The 26293-nt window shown below is 41.8% G+C and overlaps 1 protein-coding gene across 3 annotated transcripts in view; it reads right to left on the bottom strand.

Moving 5' to 3' along the window:
• Nucleotides 1-26085, bottom strand: part of TBL1X (transducin beta like 1 X-linked) — a 202879-nt gene extending 176794 nt beyond the window's left edge. For all 3 annotated transcript variants that reach the window (XM_042866869.1, XM_042866871.1, XM_042866870.1), the window contains exon 1: nucleotides 25995-26085. The gene's annotated coding sequence lies outside the window, so the exon portion shown is untranslated. The remainder of the gene's footprint in view (nucleotides 1-25994) is intronic.
• Between the last annotated feature and the right edge of the window lie 208 nt (nucleotides 26086-26293).

Raw genomic sequence — 26293 nt, 5'->3', positions numbered from 1 at the left:
TCAGTCACCGTGCGTCATTCTCACCTTGTATCGTTCTTGTTTCTTCATCCTAATGAAAGCAGCATTACAGAAGTCTCAATACATATCTTCTCAATACTTCCTCACCTACAACCCATTGTATAAGCCTCTTCAAAACACAGTAATGGTAGCAGTAGTTTAACAGGACCTATTTTTAACAAGCTAATGTTCATAAAAATTAGTTACAACTTGTGATTCTCCTCGGTACTTTACTCACAAAGTCAAACAATAGTCAGTAATTCCACTATTCCAATGGATCACTATCTGGGCTTATAATCACCTCTGTTACCAATCCTACAACATTTATTCTCACTCAAATTTCTCCTACTTCCCTTGATTTCCAAGATTTTTGTAAATTGAAAATGAGAGTCTAACATTAACTCCTCTGGAAGCTCTTTTTTGGGGTGAAACTACCTGCAGGCTTTAAGATAACTAAACAAAACACTTGGTGCTCATCTCTATAGCTGTTGTTCGGGGCTATACAGCTCTGGAGTGTGGACAACAGCTTTCAAAACCACTAATCTACATCGTAAACAAAGCGTATCCTTCCTATATCACATTCAATCTGCTCTCAAGTAGGAAAATCATATGCAGTCAATGTACATGTTTCTCCTTCTCACTCAAGCATTTTATTTTATATAAGCAAAGGCACCTCAACAAAATGCCCCACAGTGCATGAAAGATGCTGCAACACCCATGTCCTTCCCGCTTGGTGTATTCCTTTTACATATGTGCAATTGCAACTTTGGCCAATAACAATTAACTGAGCAAACGGCTTTGTTTGTAGAACTATGAAAAACTCAACGCTTCCGACTGGGGAACACATGAGCCAACATTTCTACTGACAACTACTTAATATACAATTACTTAATATAAGGAGGTGTAAGAGGAATAGGATAGGCTGCTACTTTTCCCTCTGAATTACAGGAAACATTATAAATAACCAGGCAGAAAATTAATCCCCCCTTCTGTGATGTTCAGCTTATCTGAGAAATAAAGGTTCAAATCAACTTTGGGATCCAAGCAGCCAATCTTTTGTGCTGGTAAGCTCAAAAACTTTTAAAAAGAGGACAGAAAAACCTCAGACCAAATATTGATCAATCACTCTGTCAAGCTGATGCTGAATCAATTACCCGCTGGATCTCAGAAAGATGCATGTTGACGTGTTCTGCCTCTAAGGGTTCTCTTGAATATTTGCTTTGCAGATAATCAGGAGTGTTGTTTTCATGGTGAGCAGGTTTAGTTGCTGCCGATTGAAATGGGGGGAGAGAGGAGAAGGAGGGAGACTTCACGCCTATAAAGGAGCAATTGAGGATCAGACTAAAGCTTATTTAAAGACTTCCAGTAAGAAACTGTGACCAAGGCTTAAAACACACACTGAAGAAGCAGCTTCATCTTGAACTTTGTGAGCAGCTGTGCTCTCAGTTCCCTTCCCCCATCACAGGAAACAGACCTAGAAACAAAAATAAGACAGGAATGCTCCTGTGCAAGCTAAAGTTGTTGGCTTCTTAAACATCCACTGCTCTCGTGCCAAAAAAAATGAAACCTAGGCGGATTTAACACTTCAAAGGATAGTGGGAGACTGCTTTAAACGCAGAATTTTCTACCAGAGACAGATATTCTTTCATTCTTTAAACACGTAGAAAAAATATTATCATGAGAACATGTCAAGACAGATTTCATTTGTACCCCTGTACCTATATGTACAAATACACTACTGCATATTACACTTTTACCTATTTTAGACTACAATTAACACTGTAGCAATGTTATCTCTAATCAGAAAAATAAATGAAGTGGTTGAATTTTTGATAACTTCCAAAACACACCATTATCGCACAGTTCAAAAGCTTAATACTACAGAGACCTGTTTGACAAAGAAGTTCTCTCCTTATTAAGCAATGATACATAATTATAAGTTCAAGGAGAACGTGTATAACATCTTGCCAAAGGAATGTACAGCCACATCAGCTACTCACAGTATTCCCAGCTACAAATTACAGTTATGCTTTCACTTGTGTTACTAAGAACTTAGCCTTTGTTCCCTGTCTTTCACTCCCTGAACAAAGGTAAGGAGAGGGGAAAGAGTGAGTGTAAGGGAGGCTCAGTTCTCCAGTTAGCCTGAAAAAAAAGAAAAAGCTCATTCTGATGAGAACAAATCATCTCAGTGGCTTAACTCAACAAAAACAACTCATGTTTTCAACACTTAATTTAATATTTCACAGGCTAATGGAAAACTTACATAATGCATTCTTCTTCAGAAAGCTAAAACGTCAACATGGATGGGATTGAGATCTTGATACGGGGAGAAAGGAAATGTTATCTTTTCAAAATCGTATGTCTGAGAAATGTGATGTGGAGGCTGGGATGAACACTGATGCAAGAAAAAAATGAGCAAGGGAAAATAATGTTACTTATTTGAGTGTCTGTGTCTCTGAGTGCAGCACCCTCAGCCATAGCTCTCTCAGAAATGTTCAATGCTTATATAATGATTAACATGATGTGATTTCCTGTCCCTCCTCTTTCTCCTAGTGTCTCCCTGTGGTTGGATGTGAAAAACAGATTGAAAAGAAACAGTTTATGTGACTGTTACGCGATCGTTAACAGTAATATTTCACTCTCACTTCAAACCCCACAAGTATTATCAGACTATTCCACAGTCACAAACAATTCCAACTCTACTGGTTTCCTTTTTTTTTATTTTTAATTTTTTTTAAGTATGTTTGATCTTTCCTTTGTACATAGAGAATTCAGGGCCATGCAGCACTCATGCCTTCAGCACCTGTTAATAATTCCTCAGAGCAATGGATAGAGAGAAAAGCAGGTGAAGGGAGGCTTTCAAGTTTTAAGAATTCCATTCAAAGATCACATCTCATCCAACCACTGAGTGTGGTCACTGAAAGCACCACTTCTACACTTACATTTCTAGCGAGATGGAAATGACTCGCTGAGGGTGCAGCATTTCAAAAAGGGTACAAAGTAACGTAAATGATTTTTCCGATTCAAGGGATTTAATTGTAAATATAGATAATTAAATCTGAGCACAGTGAGAGGACAAAATCAAGCCCTGGTCACATTCTGGAGGTGGCAGTCCAAGAAAGATCATTATCATAGATGATGAGCTTAATACTGGACAACATTATTTTCCCTTGAGCTTGCTTCTTGTTATCAAAATCATTATACTCTCATGCTAATAAAATTTTGCTTTCTTTGCAGGAAGACTTGTTTGTTATGCTTGCAACAGAATAAAAACAACTGTTCAATTCGCCCTAATATTGTTACTATTGTCACAGAACCACAGAATTACCAAGGTAATTGGTGAAAGACCTCCGAGGTCATCCAGTCTAATCAGCAACCTACCAACAATATTTCCCACTAAACCATGTCCCTCAGTAAAACATACAAACACTTCCTGAATACGTATAAACACAGTGACTCAACCACCTCCCTGGGCAGCCCATTCCAGCACCTGACCACTCTCTTGAAGAAGGAATTTTTCCTAATATCCAACTTGAACCTCCTCTCGCACAACCTGAGGCCATTCCCTCTAGTCCTATTGCTATTTACCTGGGAAAAGAGGCCAACTCCCACCTCACTACAACTTCCCTTCAGGTCACTGTAGAGAGCAATAAGGTCTCCCATGAGCCTCCTCTTCTCCAAACTAAACAATCTCAGTTCCATCAGCTGCTCCTCTTCAGACTTGTGCTCCAGATCCCTCACCAGTTTCACTGCCCTTCTCTGGACATGCTCCAAGACCTTAATGACTGTCTTGTAGTGAGAGGCACACAACTAACACATTACTCGAAGTATGGCCTCACCAGAGCCAAATACAGAAGGATGATGACTTCCCTGCTCCTGCTGGCAGCACTATTTCTGATACAAGCCAGGGTGCCACTGGCCTTCTTACCTACCTGGGCACATGCTGGTTCACTGTCATTTCACAAATCCTTTATCCCTGTTCTAGAGTCACATAGAGACTCATATATATATGTCTATTAAATTTTCTGTACTCACTGCTAGTAATAAACACTTAATTACTAGAGAAGTTTTTACAACCCAAATGTAATGCTGTTCAAACCACTTCATACTGGCTGGCTTGCAGCAAGAGGACAGGTAAATGGGCCAAGCATTATCAGGTTACAACTGAATAAGACTAGGAAAAAAAAAGGCAAATATCCCAACATAACTAGCAAAAAAATATACCATCTACACAACTGATACTAATGCATCACACACAGAGAGTGTTTTTTTTCACACAGTTTGCATTACTTATCCGTAATGCTTGTTACACCTGGAAAACAGTATCAAGAACAGGCTCTGACAAACTCCTTGACTTTACTGCCAAGGCTGGATGTTTCAAAATGCCTGAGCTGTCACGTCGCCATATTACAATCAGATTTTCTATCAAGCCTTTGTCTACAGGAATGCCTAGGCTTTTTTTTTTTTTTCTTCCATGATTTTCATGGTTAAAGGGCATACTTTCAGCCTGATCTACGAGATGCTAAGCTCTCAACAAAACTAACAGTAGTCCACACCTACAGGGCCAATCTGGATGAGAATCATATAGCAATTAGTTTTTTAAAAATGTATGTATTGATGGAGGTAGGCATTTTGTTCTGTATAAGCTTGGAAATACTTGGAAATTCCAGTGGACCGGAATACAGAATGATATAAAAGCAAATCCACAGTGCTACTGTGAGTTAAGATGAAAACACAGTCTGTAAACCAATAAGACTTTGTGTATTGCATGCTGCTCACTTGTATCTCAAAGGAATTTAGACATATTTCTGTATGTAGCTTAGTAACAAAGTCATACAACTACTACAGAAATTAACTGTGTAAGAAGCATTAATTATAGTTACAAATTTTATGGTTGCCTGACAATAATTTATCCGCAGATTCTTCAAACCAGCACAGCAATGGAGTATTCTGTGCCTGTTTAGAAATGCTAACTTCCAGCTCTTCAGGGAGTTAGTCAATCAACTGGCAAACTGTCCTCATGGGCAAGGTTGCAGAGCAAAGCTGGCAGATCTTAAAGGAGGCTATCCTCAGGGCACGAGAACTCTCTGTTCCCAGGTGTAGCAAGTCAGGAAAGGAAGGCAAGAGACCAGCATGGCTGAACCAGGACCTGTTGGTCAAACTGAAGAGCAAGAATAAAATACACAGGCAGTGGAAACAGGGACAGGTACTGCAGAACGAGTATAAGGAAGCTCCTAGGGATGAGGTCACGAAGGTCAAGGCCCAGTTGGCAAGGGATGCCAAAGAACAAGAAAGGCTGCTACACGTACCTCAACCAGAAAGGGAAAGCCCAGGAGGATGTAACCCTCCTCCCCTTCCCTCCTTCCCCCCAGCCCGAGTGAGTGTCACAGGCAGGCTGGTAACAACAGACAAGAAGAAAACTGAGGTACTTTTTGCCTCAGTCTTCTCTGATAACTGCTTGCCACACAGCCCTCAAATGTTTGGTTTGTTTTGGTAAGAAGAGATTGGGGAAGCAACATCCCTCACACTGTAAGCAGAGATCAGGTATGTAACCACCTGACAAATCTGAACATCCAGAACTCTATGGGTTCCAATGAAATCCGTCCCTGAGTCCTGAGGGAATTAGCCAATGTAGTCACCAAGCCACTCTTAATGATATTTGAAAAGTCATGGCAATGAGGTGAAGTCCCTGGTGACCAGACAAAAGGCAACATCACATCCATTTTTAAGAAAGGTAAAACAAATGATCCCAGGAACTACAGACCTATTGGTCTGACCTCTGTGCTGGGAAAGATCATGGAGCACATCCTACTGGAAGCTATGCTAAGGCCCTTGGAAGAAAGGGAGGTGACACAGGAGAACCAGCATGGCTTCACCAACAGCAAGTCCTGCTTGATCAAACTGGTGGCCTTTTATGATGCTGTCACCACATCAATGGACAAGGGAAGAACCACCGATGTCATCTATCTGCATTTCAGTAAGGCCTTTGACATGGTACCCCACAACATCCTTCTCTCCAAATTGGAAAGACTTAGACTTGATAGGTAGACTGTTCAATGGACAAAGAACTGGCTGCAGCATCAAGTCCAGAGAGTGGTGGTCAATGGCTCCACGTCTGGATGGAGACTGGTGACAAGTGGTATCCCCCAGGGGTCGGTGCTCAGACCAATGCTCTTTAATATCTTCATCAGTAACATCAACAGTAGGGTCAAGTGCATCCTCAAAAAGTTTACAGATGGCACCAAGCTGTTCCATACAGTCGACACACCAGATGGAAGGGATGCCATCCTGAGGGACCTAGACAGGCTTGAGCACTGGGCCCCAGGTGAACTTCGTGAGATTCAACAAACCCAAATGCAAGATTTTGCACCTAGGTCAAAGCAACCCCCACTACCAATACAAACTGGAGGATGAAAGGGTTGAGTGCAGCCTTGCCAAAAAAGACCTGGGTGTACTGTTCAGCATGGAGAAGAGAAGGCTGCAAGGTGACCTGATAGTGGGCTTTTAATATCTAAAGGGGAGCTACAGGAAAGAAGGGGACAGACTTTTTAGCAGGGTCTGCTGTAACACAAAGGGAAATGGTATCAAGCTTAAAGAGGGAAGATTTAGTTTAGACATAAAGTCTTTTACAGCAAGGGTGATGATACACTGGCACAGGCTGCCCAGAGATGTGGTTGATGCCCTGTCCCTGGAGACTTTCAAGGTGAGGCTGGGTCAGGCCCTGGGTGACCTGATCTAGCTGTGCACGTCCCTGTTCATTGCAGGGGAGTTGGACTAGATGATCTTTAAAGGTCCCTTCCAACTCTAGGGATTCTACAATACTATTTCTGTAAACACTATTCCTGTATCAATACAGTACACAGCAAATACAGTACACCATTAGATTTCAAAACATTGTATTGAAAAAAAGGCTTTAAACTTACAGCTTAAGAAACTGTATTGTACCTCTAGCATGTGGTACATGATCTTTTCATCCATCTAAAAATATCTTATTTGTAAAAATTTAATCTTTGAAAACATGAGTAGATGGGCTTAAAATAGTTTACTGACAGATTTATAACTTTTTCATCCATGTTTCATGACTGCAGTTAAAAGCGCACTTTAAAAATAAGTTCATATCCCTTCTGTTAGAAAGGTATTTGCTACAGTATTTGCATTAAGTTCACTGAGACTTCAGCCCACAAAACGAATCAATATGGTTGTTCTGTGAGCTGTGCTCTTCCTGTCTTGAGAGGGAGTGGGATTGCTTTGGTCTCAACCTCCTAAAACACTGATTTTCACAAAAGCTGTAGGTGCTCTGTATCCTCGAGAGCATTAACATTCTGTCTGACATGGTTGACAGTGTTTAATGGGTGTAAGGATGAACAGAGACGATGAGAAGCACACAAACTTTTCTTAGGAAATCCTCAGGAACATTCAGATATATAGTGCATACCAACTCACAGTCTACAAGCTCAGAAGCACTGACCAATGAAAGTATCTGGACAGACCTACTATTTAGCTTTCACCATACAAACCCCAGTTTCTAGTATTAAGTGTTGAAATCAGGCAGAAGTCACTCTAGCTACTGCCTTCTATGTCTCCAGCACACACAGAGCAATGGTTTCAGTTTCTTTTTCCTCTCAGCCTTCTCATACTCTGTATAGTTAGGCAATGCAAATCAAGATCCAGTAAAATGCCTATACTTACCAGCTGAGCAAAACGCCTAACAAAACTTTTACACCAGCACAGTTAGGCTGTCTCATGAGCCAAAAGCACAATGCTTTTCATGTAATTTCCCACTGATGGTAAGCAATAATCACTGTCCTTTAGACTGCTTTGTAGGTTATTCAGTTTCCACCACTGGCTAAATGCGTACAGCTTGTGTGGAAATACTAAATCTAAACCAACAGGCAAGAAACAAGTCTGTGCTGGCATTCCATTCCGCACACTTCCAGTTTAAACAGACAATTGGTTTTTATCTTTAAAAGCAATAACACTGATTTATTCAATGCTTAAGTAGGAAGAATTAATAAAAATATGAGTTATTAGAACAGAACACCATATTGTGCTGGTGACCCTAATATGGCTGTTTCCAGACCTGTTGTAATTTTGAACTAACAAAAATATACAGTAAAGGAAGCTCTGGACTACCACAGTCCGCTGTCTTGAAATTTCCTTTATGTTTTGCCAACTTCAATTTGGATTTGGACTAGAATTGTAACTGATCTGGTATGCACCCACTGGCAGAAAGACAAATATATTTTTGAACTACAATAACCCAGATAAGTTTTCATCTCACAACAGAAGAGTCTAGTCTGTAGTCCAGCACTGGACTACTATGTCTTTATTCTTTTGTTTCTGATAGCAAAGATGACAGAAACACATTCTATCTGGGCTTTTAGCTCTAACATCTTTTATTTAGCTGTTGCTGGTTTTTCCCGTCTCCCTTCTTCCTCCATTTTAAGTGATAGCGGCAGTGTGAAATCTGCTCAAACGAGTGAAGTAAATCAGTTTTAGAAGCTGAATCAGTCCCAGTTCTTACATTTGGCTTTATGGCTTTGAAAATGCATTACATATTACTTAATTCTATTTAAAAACGATCACTTGTTTTTGTGTAAAACAATCAACAGACAGAATGGGAAATCCAGTGGCCTGAGAGGAGACTGCGATGAAACTGACGGTGACAACAGTGCCTCAAATATGCAAAACAAAAAATAAAGAGGAAGAGAAAAAAACAGTATTATATAAAAAATAGTTCTTTGGGGTTTTTTTCAGCAACTTCAAATGTTGCTTGTTAAACTACTTTAGCTGCTGTATGGCTCCAGCAGTGGAGATGCAGCTTTAAATAGGTACATGCATTAAACAATGCATTAAACGATGAGAAAAAAATATATATTATTGTTTGAAAGTTTACGTCCCTTTTAACTCCTAATTAATAGTATCATTGTATTTTAGAAGCCTCCTGGGTATTTAGAAGGCTAAACTGCAATAAAACCCAGGTACATCAGTGAAACCTATTAAGGCTGACCTAGTAAATAAAAATTAATTGCATCAAACACTGGCCACAGCGGGTGGGTAAGCTCCTACAGGGGGACACCCCAGCACCTCCCAGCCCCTCCAGTGCAGGGTACAGCTGCCATCTTCCCATAGTGACAGGAAGCAACACAGCAGTAGCATTTCAGCAGCCACAGGGCTGCACCATGCGAGGGTGGCCTTGCTGCCTCCTACTGCCGCCATCAGCCGCCTCACTGACTTCCCAGAACACCTCCTGACAGTCATTTTGTCACAGTAAAACACTTTGTGTAAAATTTTTCCCTTGTGCTCTTCAATGAGGAAGAGGTGCAGTGGTTCCATCCATCAGCTGAGCGATGCTGTCCCCAAAGGCGCTTCAAGCCAAGAGACCAAAACTGTATAACAGATGGCAGCAGAGGGGCAGTCAGACAAAATGGCAGCTGACACGGAAGTACAAATGAATTCCCGTTTTTGCATCTGTTGACATTCACTGATGCTTGCCGAATGCTTACGGAGACCGAAGAGTGGATGTGAGCACAGTGAGGTGATGGGTAGTACATTTCAGCAGGGGAGACAGCAACAGTGTGCTGGGGTAGATCGTTACAAGTGTGGCATGCAGGCTCTTGATCACTGCTGGTGAAAATGCAGAACTCATGGTGGGGACTACGCTGAAAATCAGTGCTTTGTAGCTAAGAATTTGCTCAAACAGTGTTATTGTGCTCTTTGTATCTGTTGTAGTCTCTATGGAAATAAAAAGCTGGCTATTTTCAGAACAACCTATGTTAGTCACATATGAGCTCTATCTATACTCACGTAGTCTGCAGACAGAGTTCTTTTCCTACATGATGAGCTAGACTGATTATTTACAACTGTTTCCTTCAACTGAAGCTTCCTCTGTTATGCACACCCTTGACTTTTCATCTTACTCCTCAAATATCACAATAATTATTTCATTCCCTTGGTGACAGGCCTCCTTCATCTCCAAAGAAGAGCATAAAATTCACTAAGGACTAGAGCAGGAGAAACTAGCCACAACCAGACAACGTTTAGAACATGCATGTTTTGCTTTTACTTGCAGATTAAGTCTTTATTGCCAATGGATATAGAATTCAGACTGCTAGATACAGAAACAATTTGAAAGCAACCCTTCAAAGCACAAGTGCAAGCAGCCATTTTTCCTGAGCAATTAACAGTCGCTAGCTTTCTCATGATGAGATGCCATTTTATTTACACAGTAGCTCGACTCGTTCGCTTGCACTCATGACCACGGCAGACAGCAGCCAGCAATCTCTGCCCAGGCTTCACTGAAAGGATCTAAGGTGCAAGTTGAAAAGAAAAAAACCACCAAGCACAAAGATGAACCAGAAGGCCTAGCAACTAGCTTTTCATTACTCATTAAAAGCTTTTAATAACTTTTTTTTTTTTAATTCTCTAAAGGTGAAATAAGACAGATTTTAAAACATTTCTACTCCAGACAATTGATTCTTATAAACTAGTAATTAATGCCAAAGCCCTAAACACATACACACATACTGTAAACTTCCTGCCTTTGAGTACAACTGTTTCCTTCATTGAAATGACTGTGTGTGCAATTAAGCACAGGTATAAATACTTAATACCTATGGCTATATGCTGTATGAAGAAATATCTGGCCTATAATAAAGACAGACAGTTCACAAAAATATTCTTTAAGTATATAAATATATTTGGAAAAGAAGTCTCTCTCTCTCTCTCTGGTAAGGCACTTGAATATTCAGCTTAAATGTATACATCAAAGTGGGCTAACAGCACTTTGCTTCTAATGCTCAAGATAAGGAAAACTAAGTATTAGAGGAAAAGGGCTTCCATAAGTTTAATTCAAAGATGAAGTAAGTTCAAGGAGGAGAGAGCCATTTTTGCAACTTGCAAAAAGATCAGCTCTTGGCACTCACCGTTGCCCCTTTTCAGAACAATCTCAACCCGTCCAGTACTGGCAACTGCACTGCACCTGAAACGGTCTGCAACCTACTGCAGTAACAACTGGAATAAATGCATACATGTTTATGTAAAGAAGCTCAATGGAGAACATCAACATTTTGGCCTAATCATCTCATACTAGGAGGCAAAGCCAACTATTTCATATAAAAGCTATTTTTATCATCCGTATTTTAACTGAAGTGCTTGCAATTATAATGGCAAAATTAGTTTTGTAAAAAAATAAAAACTAAAAAATTGTATTTAAGAAAAATTTCCAGCATTAAACAACAGGATGTGATGTGTTGCTTAAAAAAGAAAAAAAGCTACTCTTTCATCTGGAAGACTTGAAGACACCAATAGGTCATTTCTCTTCTTCTAAAACATACATGTAAACATACCAGAATCATCACAAATAGCGACTCTTCTTAAAAGAATGTTTTTGATGACAAGTTCACTCTGCTTCCCTCACACAAAGCGGACAGCTGAGAATCAATTCACATTGTAACGTCCAAAGACAACCTTCAGTGCTCAGTAACAAGTCTGTCATCCGCTTCATTTCAGTTTGGTGAGGAACGTTAACGGTGTTTTTATTCAGCTTGTTTTGGTTTCCTTTCATTTGTTTATTTATTTTTTAATCATTCATCCCAGTGACAATTTGTAGCAATTTATTAACACTTCAGAATCAATTTCCTCCTTTGGAAAGGCCACCTCCCAGCTAAGAGTTGACAACTGGCACTTTGTAAACACTCACTTTCCAGAAGGAAGGCACACTACCAGCCTCCATCAGATCTACTACTGATAGGAACATTCTGAAAGATGAAACCTGGGGGATATCTGGCACGCATGCCTCCTTCCCCAGTACAATGGTCCCATGTCATCACTGCTAGTTGCTTCTCTTGCTTTCCTCCCACCTCTTGCTCCCCCAAAAGGAGCATACAACCTAATAAGCGAAGGCTGATCTGCAGGACCAAAACAATTCTATTTATTTCTTAGCAGTGTGGTGTGGCAGATACCCACATCTCATTAAACATTACTCTTCACAGGAAGCAGACTAGCCTAGAATAGGCTCTGAAACTAACAAGTTCAAAAACTGTGAAACCAATCTTGACAGAAACCTCTTTGAAACAGCAGTTGCAAAAAAGAAATAAAAATCTGTCAGTTGAATGAGGTGCTCCTCCTGTAAGAGCCAAATACACCTTTTTTTAGGCTTATTTTTACCTACGAATCTCTCTCAAAACAGAAGCTTGCTGGTGTACTACCAACCTTCTTTACTCATGTTTTTCCCCATATGTGAGCACAAAACCATGAAGACACAAAGCTGGATTCAGGTATAACTACCTGAACACACACACTTCATTCGCCGGCTTGGGTTGAAGAAATAAATGAAGTACTAAAATGGCCTCCTTCCATCACACATCACATGCTCTTTGACAGGGCCCTACTGATCTTCTTACTGCATCAGATAGATTCATAAGAATTCTAAGAACTCTAAGAAAATACTTTTTGAAATAGTTAAAATTACTGATGAACAACTTTAAATACAGTAAGTAATATCTGTACTGTCACACAACTCATCCCAGACTGTTTTGTTTGGTCAACAACGCAAGCTTGTTACATTATGGTCTGCTGTAGAAAACTGGTTTTACTAGCAAAAAAGGTGATAAGCTTCAGATGCACATGTACAATTTCATTTTACAGTTGTTGCAGCTTTAAATTAATTGCTGATGTTTAAGCAGACAAGAATATGCCTCATACGTGTCCATATTCTTAATAGAGAGAAAGGAGAGGGAAGTTACAATTTCTCAAGTTCTAAAGCCCACAGTGGTCTGAAGCAGTTCATCACATTTTGTTCTTCACATCAAATTTAAGTTAATGTCATCTGTCCTTAAAGCAGCATTCTGATACTTCTAAGCTGCTTGGATGGAAGGTCACCTCCAAGCCTGTTTTTGTCTATTCTATGCAAATTAGCCTGCTTATATGGTGGAGCTCATTATTTGACCCTACTCATACTTAGATATTCAGACACATAAGTAATGCGTAAATCTGTTTCATTTTGAGAAGCATTTGGGGTGGTCTGTTTTGCATTAGGTCACTATATCTGGCATTTTTGTCTCTAACGTCTTTGCTTGCTTAATAAAGAACAAGGTTCCCAACTGCTACTGTTTCAATTACAAAATACATTTTCATGGCTTTAGGTAGCAAATACTTGTAACAACTACTAAAGCAAACCCCTCCTACAACAGTAGGAAATCCTCCCACTAAATCAAACGTTACGTGAAACGAAACTGAACATACACTGGAAGCATACATCGTTACCCATTTACAGTAAAGGCCCTCAAGTACAGAACACCAAATTTTGCTCTTTCAAGAAACGCATGAAAACAGAAAACCAACACCAATGTACAGACTGGCAATGATCGCTCAGCAGGATCCATTTCTTCAAAATACTTTTAAAATGCTACTCAATTTAATGTAGGTGAAACAGAGGGAAACAATCCCACGTTGTCAGAATTTTATGATGCACCCCTACATCGAGACACCTGAGTAAGAGTAATGACTTGTTCTGGCACTAAGCAGCCCTGATTTCAATTGAAGATGTACACACTCAAAGCCTCCAAACACCATGGTACTTAACACAGGTATCTATACTTGAAAACGCCTGGCCTCTGAAAGCACACATGCTAGAGACACAAATATTAACATCAAAACCAGCACGAGCCACAGCCAGGATACAAACCATCCTGAGTGCGTGTCACAGAACAGAAATAAAAAGGTGCAGGCAGCCTGGCCAACAGCAATCCCCAACCACCTCTGGCTTTAGAACCCAGTCGCTACACGGCAGAGCAGTGCTCTGATCCTAAAAAATTAGTCAAGAAAGGGATACCACCATGTGCTTACTCAACTTGCTGGTGCTCTAGCTGAAGCACTCTATTGCTCCTCAGAAAATGTATCTCTAAACACAGAGAAGATGACAGCCACAGCTATGCAGAAAGTTGTAAGCTATTAATTGTCTTCTGATGCTGCCTGAATTACCTTTTGCACTTCATCTCCTAGGATGGACTTCAGAACGAAGGAAACAGCTGTTATCTCAGTGGGACTGTCTTGGTTTGTTTGTGACATAATTATATGCTCGTATTTCTGGAGGGCAGCAAATTTGGTTTGGAAAGCAGAAATAATAACAAGTTGCACCACATCAACTGCCAGTGACAAAGCAAGCTGCTGGAGTGATGAAGTGGCATTACTGCACCACTTGGGAAAACCAACAATGGCATACACAGCATACAGCTTTAAGAAACCAAGAAAGCAAGCTTCGGGGAAGGAAATCACATGTACACAAACACTAACAATAAATAATAACAAACAGGAGGTCTGTTTATTACATTATGCAGAACCTGGAAGAAATCATTATTCGTCTGCCTGCGTGCTCAGTCTGTATTTTAGACTGCAAGAAGTACTTTCTAACAGTCAAAAAACTACAGGCATGAAGGTGGATGAGTGAGTATCTGATTTCATCAGAAATCTCAAATATAAGTGCTGGAAACCAGAATCATCAAATGAAGACCACAAAGCAGACCAGACACATTGGAAAAAGAGCCTCACTGTCAGCTCCTTGAGCCAAAGGATATCATGCAGAAAATAGGAAACCTAATTAGCAAAAATATTCTGCTTGTGTAGCTTTCCCCGTGGAACAAAACTACCAAGAAGAAAGGACACAAGATCGACTCTGTCCTTTAGTAGGTAATTCTTGAGGAAAGTGTAGAGATTATCGTAACTTTTAGTATTTCTAAAAACGTCGTATTTTAATTACAGAGTGAGGTTAACCTTTATTCTCATGCACATGCTCAAAAAGGTAAAATATGGCTTATTACAAGTACATTTCAATCAGAGAGATTAACACATTACTATTTATTTCTATTGGCGGCATGCCCAAATACCCCAGATCTGCAAAACTGATAGTAAAAAGGAAAATATTTCTGGCCTCAAAGAGAGGAGATCTGTGGTTGCCTGGAATGTGTAAACAGCCAGAGCCTGTTTTACTTCCCACCCCCACTCTCACCTCCTCTACGTAACCCCTCCTAACATCAACATGGAGTGCTGCTGTCAAGCATGGGAGAGCAGAAATGTGGCAACATCAAAAAAAAACCCAAAATTCTTGACATTTTAAGATGCAAGAATTAGGATTTATTAAAATATGACGGTACCACACAAATGGCTAGAAACAAAATAATGCTGCACAAGACCAGAAATTTTAAAAAAAGAACAAAAAGATGAGCAATCAACTGAGCAGGTTTGCTGGATGACAGATCTGGTAAACACAAACTAAGAGAAACCAAACGCTCCTCTTCAGGTTATCTCTTGTGCAACTAAAGATCAGCCAGACCTGTGTTCTGTCAGAGAATACAGACTGCAGTCCTACTAAACAGAAGGGTTATTTTCATAGAAATCTACACAACATAATGAAACCGATGCCAAAATTTAATGTTGGTATAAATTACTTCTGCAAAAACAGAAATCATTACTTGCATAATGATATATACACCCACAAAGTAGTAAGCCATAAAAATAAGATATCATCACATCCTTAAGAAGTTTAGAGTATAATCAGATCAGTGGTTTTTAAATCTCTTTAATTTGTGGACCTATAAAGTTACCTTGGATAGTAAATTTGCACAGAATGACAAAGACTTCCTTTTTTTCCCACGTCTCTAAAAAAAGAGGCAGTGAGTCCCCCAGCAGCTCGCAGGCTGTGGTTTGAAACTACAGAATTAGAGAACTGATAACTGTGACGGCTGTTACTCACCTAGCAGCTTCAGTCTTCAAAAACAAACCAAACAAGAATGTACAAAACAAGAAAATGGCAACTGTATCATCTGAGAAAATGGCTGTGTACCATGGCAATCTCAGAAAACCTGACAGAATCAAAAGGGAAGACTTACAAAATACGTATGTTTCTATTTTCTTCAGTGCTAGACTCCACGCCAGATTTTGAGAGAGGGAACGATGCAGAGTCTAACACTAAAATGCAGTTTCACAATGCTGTTTACAATTAATAGGTCAAACAGCCTTCATACTTTTCCTTCCTTTTAATTGTGCTGTTTTTAAGAACGCATTTGGCCAACGTTCAAAGGAAAAAATCCATAGACTAATGAGGGTAAAATGCTGGCTCAAAGGAGACAGAACCAAACGGTCTGTCACTATAATATTTGCAAACTGCTGAAATCAATAATAAATTCAAGCAAACCAAATGCAGCATGCACAAACAGAAATCAAATGGCTGAGGGGATTGGCAAATACATAAATGATGTCTCAGGCCACAGGGCACACTTTCTCACATACGTTAGTGCGTTAAATAGGCTGGCAAGACGCTGGCTCCGATTGAGACACCAGAGAAGTAACTGTATGTATTTCCAAAGACAAGAGGAACGATTAAGACAACACCAACAGTGCAATCATACATGTATGTAAAATAACTCCTGATGGAATGGGAACTATTTATAAAATGCCCACGTCATCAAATGAAGAAAGAGTTGAAGCGGTAAACTTGTTTTTTAAAATGAGAGCAAACTTAATGCTCTTTCTGCCTTATTTTTCTTACTCACTGTTGACACACACAGAACTACCCCCGTGAAAACCAGCAAGTTAAAAAAAACACACACGCCACACCACCAACACACAGACACAGATGGATTTTTGTTTCCTTCTTGTTGTTTTTTTTTGCTTCCTTTTAGGAGCAGTGAAACCTTGATGTTTATTTCTACGAGCATCTAACACAAAGCACTGCGCTGCCTCTGCCTTCAAACTGAGCTTGGTGGGTGCCCAGCAAACCAGAGGAAGGATTCAAGAAGGCTTTGCTTCATTTGCATCAACTTGTTGGCTAAGAGATTGGTACTCCATGCAAAGGAAGGAGAGCTAGGCTGCTGAGACTCAAAAGGGAACGGAGGAAACACAGCTCCAAGCAAGATGTAAAAGGGTGTGAGATTCTCCCTTGCCAAGTGGGAAGGCTGCATGTGGTCTTCTCAGAGGACACGATGCTGGTAACCCTTCTGCAAAAGACAAGCATCAGGTGCTGGACTCAGCACGCTGAGCTTTTTGGATGTAGGCCACAGCTGGCAGAAGAGTCTTGAGATTACACAGATGGACAATGACAAGAGCATCCTGCCACTGCCTGCCAGGTGCTGTATGGGTGGCTGTGGCTATAGGGCTTCTTACTCCTCCCAACATGGGCTGGCCTGAAAAACTAAAGGCACTTCTCTGAAGAAAGTCACAGGCTCTAATCACCAACCTAATCACGTTTTAAAACATGCGTTTGCAATTTCTAATCTCTAAGTCCTACATTTCATACTGCAACATACTAGTTCTATAAAAATATAAATGAAACCAACACAGCTTCTGCACATTTTAAAGAAACTGGACTCTGAATATGGACATCATGTTTGTCAGCCACCCAAACATCAAAGAACGCTGTGAGAATTCAGATAAGAATGGCATTCGAAATAGATAATGGAAGCTCTACCACACACACGTGCACACACACACAGAGAAAGAAAAAAACCCCAACTGCTTACATAGGCTACAGGAAACGGACACCACATTCTCTTACATACGTAATTACAAGAATACTGACTTTCAGTCCTAAAGCTGAAGTCACGCACATCATTAGACTTCAGGAAGGGCTGGAAAATACTGACTTAACCCACCAAGAATCTGCACTGTCATCATAGGAGGCTTGATCCTAGAAGTCTTCTGCACGTGCCAAGTAAGTTTGTGAAGTTTCAGGCCATATCTTTAAATGGATCTGTTGATTGTTCACGACACAAACGTATAACCAACTTCGTCTTTGCTGGCATTACCCACACGGTGTGGAACTCACAAGAAGAAAAAAAAACCAAACCAACTACTATGGAACATCAGAAACATCCACTAAAATGGAATCCCTTGAATTTCACTACAGACTCCAATATTCTTTAGTACGAAAAAGAAAGATAAAAGAAAAAAAAATTAAAAGCTAGTACAGAAAGATTGGAAAAACCCCATCAAGAAATTAATACCCTAAACGCAACTCTGTTTTCCAAGAAAATAACTCTCAAATTAACAGAAGATTAACAAAGTAAAGCAATCATTAATTCTAACCCTACACCAAAAGGAAGGAAACACTTTTTTCCCATGATTTCTTTTCGACACTTTGCAATCCTAATTTGTACTTTGATGGAAAGCAGGACTGAAAACAGAACTTTACATTCACACTTTTTAATAATCTAACTGTAAGTACATTAACACACTGTTTTAATCTTTAACATTCTTCCAAAAAGTCATTTGCAAAACCTTCACAGCAGCTCTGCAGGGTGGGAGGCAGACCAATAAGTTACATTCTACTAGAAATATCCAGCTGGGAAAAAGGAGGGCCCTGTCAATTGTCTCAAAAAGATGCTGAGGAACATATTTTTTCTTTCAATGGATATATATTCAAATTTACCTTATAGAAAAAAATAACCACACAGCAATATGAAGATATGAGAGTGAACGACTACACGTATAGCTAAATCCCTGCAATTATCCACATGCTTTCTAAATATGTACAAAATACAGGACACACTACATCTTTTATTATGAGAAGCTCATTTATTTCCCTGTAGATTAGACATACATACACACTCACTGTGCATGAAGCACCTGGTGGACAAAGCCATCATTCACCAAGTACGGTCAAATTGGCAACATACAATGCCATTAAACATGCTGACATTAGAGAACACAAAACTTCCCACTTTCTAAGTTGTTTTTCTTTTTAAACCCAAAATGCACACTGTTGGTGATGTACCAGATACCACAATAAATATGTTGCTTACACTAAGCAAAATTTGAATGAAAAAAAATAATGAATACAGCAGTGATCACATATGCATACAGACACAGAACATCAGAAGAGATACCTACCCAACCACACACTGACACACACAGTCCCTGCTGTAATCACAAAATAACACTGACCTATGAGAAGATACCCACATACTGTATCTACTACCATCACAACACTCATGAAACACACAGGAATAAGTGTTTTGAAGGCATTACCATCTCAGGCAAGAAAAAATTCTGTTAAAAAAATAATCCTAAAAGATTTTTGTTGGCTGCTTGACAGTCAGCAAGTGAAAACCAGTGAATCCTGGCTTTTATGGTAACCTCCTCCCACTCTTCCTCCTCCTCCCTATAAACTGCCTGTCACGGCCTAAACTACACTCTATTTTTTTTACCTAACCTCTATGCAGCACCACCAGAGCACGTAGTAAAGACACAATGCTGGTCTCTCAGAAAAATTAAGAAAGTAACTGCTACGTGGATGCTCCTGTGAATTTGAGCTGTATACGATAGACTCTTCACTCCCCCTCCTCCCCCCAGTACTGTACGTGGGCCTTTTCAGCTTGCCTTATACTTTTTTTTTTTTCAAGCACATAAAATCCTGGGAGAATGAAGCTGGATGAATTTTTATGACACACTGTCATGCACCGCTTTCAAATTAATTGGCTCATTTAAATTAACCGGTTATTTAAGATACTTATTGATAGAAGCAGAGCCTACATTTTGGGGTTACTCTGCAATACAAAAACAGAGTCTCACAAATTCTTAATGAGCTACAATACCTGCAATCAAAAAAAAAAACAAAAACAAGGTGGTCGTCAAAACGGAATTAAAGAAACCTTCACCATCCTTCACAAAGAATGACAAAATCTGCATCCTGCAAACACTGCGCAGCGTTATCAAAAGTTCACCTGCTCCTGTTCTTCTCTTTCATTTCTGAGACCTGGGGGAGGAAAGACGATGCTCCTCCTTAGAATAATTTTTGTGCCTGTCTTTTATCCATGCCTTTCACATCACATTATTTTAAGTTTTAAAAAGCAAAATGAAACCAGGCCTACATTTACTACATAAAGCCACAGAAGCTTAAATAAAGACAGCACTCGATGCAAAAAGTAAAAAAAACAACAAAACAACAAAGTCAATCCAAAATGGAAGAGAGTTGCACGCATGTAACTGGCAGCACCACCAATATCTCCTGAAAAATCAGATTTGCTGTGTTTCGATCGATTTTATAACCAAATTCCTTTCTTAGAAGTCCAATTCCTACGTGCACGTAATGGGTACAAGAAGAGTTAAGTTTGTTTTTTAAGTGTAAAAGCCCAGATAGATATCCTTGGAAACTAATCCCCGCAACACCAACAGCACTGTCTGTGCTCAGATCCTCTGTCCTACCCTGTCAGCAAAGCTCAACTCCATCTGGGAAAAGTGCTAGGAGAAAGGGTAATTTTGCCTCAACCTCTTTTGAGATGAGGGCTTGTATTTCACTTCTAAGCCAAGCAGCCTCCCCACACTCAGTGGGGGACCCAGGCACACTGTCCATTCCTGACTTAGAGACATTTCAGCATGCATGCAATTAAAGGTGCCACAATGTGTCCTAACTCAGGATTTAGGAGCACATCACACCTTTCTTCAGCCTTTGGATGATTCCTTTTTTTTTTTTTTTCCCCCAAAGCTGTTTTTCTTCTTCTCTTTTCTGTGTGTGTGTGTGTGTGTGTACACAAAGAGGACAATTAACTCAGCTCATTTAAGAAAACAAAAAACATTAGTGAAACTGATTACTGGTTAACTCCCAACTGGGTGTGCGTGCTAACAAAAGTCCTAAATCTAATGGATCTCTGGATGCACCATGTCCTGCCAGCAGAGACTAGACTGAAGAGACAACAAGCAACTTGCAGCTGCTGAACAACACTGAAACTACTGGATGGTTACAGTCATTCTTAGTCGTAAGTAACCAGCATGGATGGATTGGCAAACGCTCCATATTTAGGCTTAATTTTAGAAAGGTCCCATGTACTTATGAACCATGCACTATGAAGGTCAGCTCTTTTGGAAGAACTTCCAGTGATCTCGCTGCAGGCTACTGGACTGTGTTCAAACCAGCAGACACATCCATGGACACTTTAAACACAGAATGTGTAATAACAGCCATATACATCTTAATCACAACACGGCAACAGAATCCTCCCACCACTGATATTCTAATACAAGATTCTCCCGCTCAGAAATACAAGCTGCAAGAGTTGGTTTTAATCTTGATCTGCAGAGACTGTTTTTCAGTGCCTGCTCGGTGGGACAGGATTCACCAGGAGCAGACAGTGCTACACAGCACAGTGCCCCAGAAGCCAGAGATGTACGTACGGCCAGTGGGCAGTTTGCTGCCTCCAAACAAGAGCTCAACAAACATATTACCCTGCAGAATGACAGAGGGAATTCATCCATCGGAAGAAATTCCTCTTTGTTTTCTTAAAGGCAACGTCAAAGAGTATTTTCCAAGTCTTTTTAATGCCTGAGGGAAAAAAAAAAAAAAAAGAAAAAAAAAAAGAAAAAAACGTGCTTCTTTGCCGCATCAATAATTTACTGTAGATATAAAAAGGTTGTGTTTCAGTAGGGAAAAAATAAAATACTATCTGATGTTACCGTATCTTTCCACCTAATAAAAAATACGGTTTCACATGATAAAACATTCTAAACTCACTACATAACAGTAGAAGGTTAAAAGGTAACTGAGACTTAGGGGGTCGGATGAAATTTAGGTCAGTAAATACAACCCTGTTTTGCAGCAGAGAGATGCATAGAGGAACCGCTACACGTTAGTGGAGAATACTGCTTTTTTAAAAGCCCTGTTTCACCTTCCAAAGGCAGTCAATAAAACTTGGCACCGAATTAGACAAAGTAATGCCATGATAAGTAAGTATATGTAATCACTCTGCACTTTGAAGCTCCTCGCCTGCTCAAAGGCACCCACCAGGCTTATCGCCTCGGCATCAAGAGGCGGGGATTTGTTCAGGTACTCTGTGCACTGTGTGACTTCTTGGAGGAAATGAGCAAGATGCAACGAAGAGCCAAACTGGATTAATGCACCACGCTTAGCTAAACTACTGAAATAAACGCTTCTTCATGCTACAGAAACATTGGTGTGACTTTGTACTGCATGAATACTACCAGCAAAAAATTCCACTGTAACATCATATAAATTAATGAATTTCTACATGCTCTCCAATTTAAAGAGGACAAGCAGACACGTATTGATTGCCTGTGCTACAAACAGAGAAGGTCAAGAAATGGGGTTAAACAACTATGATCCTCCTATTATTGCACAAAGTCAACGCAGTGATAAAAACAGGAGTTGAGCCACCAGATGTGCCCAACCCCAAGCCTCTTCTTCTGCAGGCACAATAAGAACCAGATACCATCAGAGCGTTGGTGGACACGACATGAACAGGGTATTATGGAGGCCGTGCAAAGACTATATGTACATCCACACATTCTTCTCTGCTAAAGCAACAAAGAAATTCATCACACCTCGCTATAGTGCAATAATATCAAGGCATCAATGCCACTTCAATGAAACACAAACATGCTCAAGAAAAGTAATGCAAGATGACTGTGCTCCTTAACATTCAAAAACAATCGTATACTCACAGTTCAGTTTGTTTTCAGTCAAGCTTGCAGAAGCAATTTTATTATACTTGTATGTAATTACCAAATATTAGTAGCCATAATTTATGATTCTCCATCTAGGATGTCTCCACAAGATGAATATTGGTAAGAAAGGATGACTTTTCCTTATGAAACTGAGTATCTGACACCACTTAGCTTTTCAAGCACTCCAAAGGCTTCTTGTGTTTTTAAAACAACTCACCATCGGTCGTTCTCAAATGAAATTCCATGATATTAATGACCAGACTGCCACAAAAAATAAATAAATGAAGGAATAAAATATCCTCACGTCTACCAAAGAAAACCAACCTAAAACCCATTTTTCACCTTTAGACATTTGTAACGCTATCATTAAAATGATAGATTTTGTATTTACGGGAAGGCTGCTATTCCTACACAGAGATGTAGTTCCAATGTTTTTGTTTAATATTCGACCAACTTATCCAAGTAGGCCATTAGGTATGAACCTATAAATGGCACCCAGGGGGTCTGGGTTCTTGTTGTAAAGAGGTCAGCTATTTCCTCTTAACTAAAAATAGGCAAAAGCAAGGAGGGAAAGAGGGAACGGGGTTTAATTTAGCAGCTGAAAAAGAGTTTACAAAATTACTTCCATCTTGCCTCATAATGAAGATTATGAAAAAGAATCTGCCCTCAAGAGCTACAAAACCTTATTTGTTTTACAGGCAGGCTGGTGTACGTAACTTACAATAATACTGTGAATTAAAAGGTCTGCATCAGCAGAGGCCAAGGGACGCCAGCACCTTGGCTGCACAGAGCAACCTGATCCATCAGTGGTGGCACGTCCAGGTGCTAACAACAACTCTGTTCTCTTCACCAGGCGAGGTCACACTGCTGTCCAGTACACACAGCACTCCCACCAGCTGCTGCTCCCCTGAGTCAGTTTTTTCCACCATTCACCTTCCTGGTTTCCTGTCTCTCTCACTCCGATTACAACCTTTTCAGGATGAGAACTGTCATCTAGGATATTCCCCAAACGGCCCTGATTTGTACAGGGCCCCTTGGCACTACTAAAATATAAACAACGTCAGTTCAAAACAAACTACAGCGTGAATTCTAGCACTGAACTTTAAAAGCTGTCAACAGAAAATAGCAAGAGCGTGCCAAAGCATGCCAACAAAGCCCTGGGATAGGTTCTCCAGCCAACCTCTGAGCTGAACCCAGTTCAGAGCACCACCAAATCCCAAGTGCATCTCACAGCTGACTTACATTTCCACCAAGAAACAACACTGAAACAATATGTCGCTTGCACTCAAGCATGTTCTCATCAATACCCTCGAGGCTCAGGGCTGGAAGCCTTCAGTAACTGCTGCCACCAGTGGGGTCTCAGCTGAGGAGGTTCTTCCAAGAAGTGGACAACAGGTCTATTTCTGGTCCTGCTGCCGTGGGGATGGGAAAAGCCCATCTGTGAATAAAGGCGAGGACCACAACAGGTAAATGTGACAGAGCAGAAGTGCTGGCATGTACCCCTTCTCTATCAATAATTTAACTGACTTTCACTCTCCTGGTACTCCTCTTGGAGGGTGCGGGGGATACTTGCCACCCACTGAAAAGATGAGCAAGGAGCTTTATTCACAGAATGTAACAGCAAAAATAACTCATCGTCCACAGTATGACAGACAACAGGCACTGGTGTTACCAAGAGGGACAAGGCAGAGGATACATTCAGATGACAAACTATTTGCAGAGGGTTTTTCTTTTTTTGTCCTATGAGACTCGAACAGTTGTGTAGCTGCCAGTGTTCACAAGCACGCAAAATCCTTACATCCCTCTGGTTCCAAAACATATCTTAAGAAGAGAAAAAACAACCCGGATTGTTCCTTAGATCACCAGAGGTATTAAACTGAGATAAACAATTCCGCTCAAACCTCTACTGGTTTTACCATTACTGCACGTAGCCCAATAGAGGTTCAATGCATTGTTCACATAGCAGCATCATCCCCCCACAGTGCTTTTTTTCCTTCCCACCCTGTGTTTTTTTGGTTTTTGTTTTTGTTTTTTTCTTAAAAAAAAAAAAAAAACAAAAAACCATTACTGTTATTGAGATGCTGTGATTACTACCCGTAATTGTTAAAAACAGAATCAGATCAGGAACAAACTCCACCAAAACACGTCAAACACATTGCCCTGTTCTCCAGCAATCACAGAAATCATAGAGTTATTCCAAAACCTGCCCGGTGTCTCTGTACCCAGTGGTGTACTAAGTGCAGGAGAGGAAGAGGCCTCGTGCAGCACATGCGAGCACATGGCAAGCGAGGTGTGTGATGGTGCACATCGTGCATGCCTTGCTTAGAGGACCGCTGATCAGCAGGCAAAGGACAGGAGATGCAGGGCTGTATTTGTCACCAGTAGAGACCTCGTGTTTACTACTGACAAGCTATATAGAAACATTCGGGTTGGAAAAAGACCTCTAAGCCCATACAGCCCAGTTGCCCGCCCATCAACACCACCGTCCACTAAACCGTGTCCCCATGTGCCTCATCCACACGTTTCTTGAACCTACGCTCAGATTTCCACCTGGCACAACCTATTTATTTTCACACCATCAACCTCAAACACAGCTCTCACAACTCAGACTCCACACTCGGGGCCGTTCCTTTCGCTGGGGTGCTTCAGCTCCGGCGGCACCACTCCGGCCGTTCCCCTTCCCTTGCAACACAGCGAGGCCGGTTCCGCTCCCCTCCCCCCCGGCGCTCACCGCACGTCGAGGGCAGAACACCGCTCGGCTCCTCTGGGGAGCAGCGGGACACGCGTTGGGGCAGCGCTCGCTCCCGAGCACCGGCTCCCAAAAACCGACCTACCAACCTAACTTTTAGGGTGTGGCTTCGTTGCTTTCCCCCCCTCTTTCTATACCGGGTGTCCATCTGGCCATCCACCGACACGGCGTTAAAACAGGTCAGGGGTCACCAGCCTTTACAACACCCCTCCGCCGCGTTACCCCGAGGCGCAGCCGGACGACACCCGCGGGCGGAGGGAAAGAAGGAGGCGAGGAGGGAGGTGCCCGCCGTGCCTCCCCGCTCCCACCGCCGGCCTCGGGGCGCGCAACAGGTCCGGAGCGCCGCGCCCTGCCCCGAGCGCTGCCCGCCCGGGGGAGGCCGCTTGTTTACCCACGCTGAGGAGCCAAGTCGGCCGCGCCGCAAAGCGGGATGAATGGGCTCCCCTCCCCCCTGCCCCGCACCGCGCTGTCCCGCGGCTCTCCGCTCTCTGCCCTCTCCCTGAGCCCGCGGACGGCGGCGGTGGGCGCGGGCAGCTGGCGCGCACACACACACACGCGCCCTGCCCGGGGTTCGCACGTCGTGCCGTAAAACACATCAACGTACACACATCTATACGCATACAGAAAAACGAAAGCATTAACCAAATAAAGAGAGGGACAGAAACGCGCCGGGTTTCCACAACTTGGTGGTGGTGGTGGTGGCGGCGGCGGAGCCCCGAGGCTGGAAGGGCGCTCGCGGCCGCACGCAGCCAGCACAAACGCGGCGGGCAGCGGCGCTCCCCGCCCGGACACTCACCTGCGCGCGGGCGCTGCGGGCGCGGCTCCGCTCCGGGGGCGGCGGGAGAGCCTGGGGCGGACTTTCCCTCACTTGCCGCGCATGGTGCAACTCCTGGTGCCGGGGTCCCGGCCAGCCCGCCAGCAGCCTGCGAACCCCCCCGCGCCGCCGCCGCCGCGCACGCCTCCTCCTCCCCCTCGGCGCACACAAGGAAGTCCCGGAGAGTGGGAAGGGGAGAGCGGAAAGTTTTGGGGCGGAATGGCGGCCGCGGGCGCGCGGCGGCGGCGGGAGCGGCGCCGCGCGCCCGCGGCCGCCATTCC

This window comes from Lagopus leucura, unplaced genomic scaffold (assembly GCF_019238085.1).
Source record: "Lagopus leucura isolate 7727_CA_CO unplaced genomic scaffold, USGS_WTPT01 Super-Scaffold_100001, whole genome shotgun sequence".
Lineage (NCBI taxonomy): Eukaryota > Metazoa > Chordata > Aves > Galliformes > Phasianidae > Lagopus > Lagopus leucura.
Note: the sequence above shows the minus strand (reverse complement) of the source record. Positions and strands in the feature narration are given on the sequence as shown.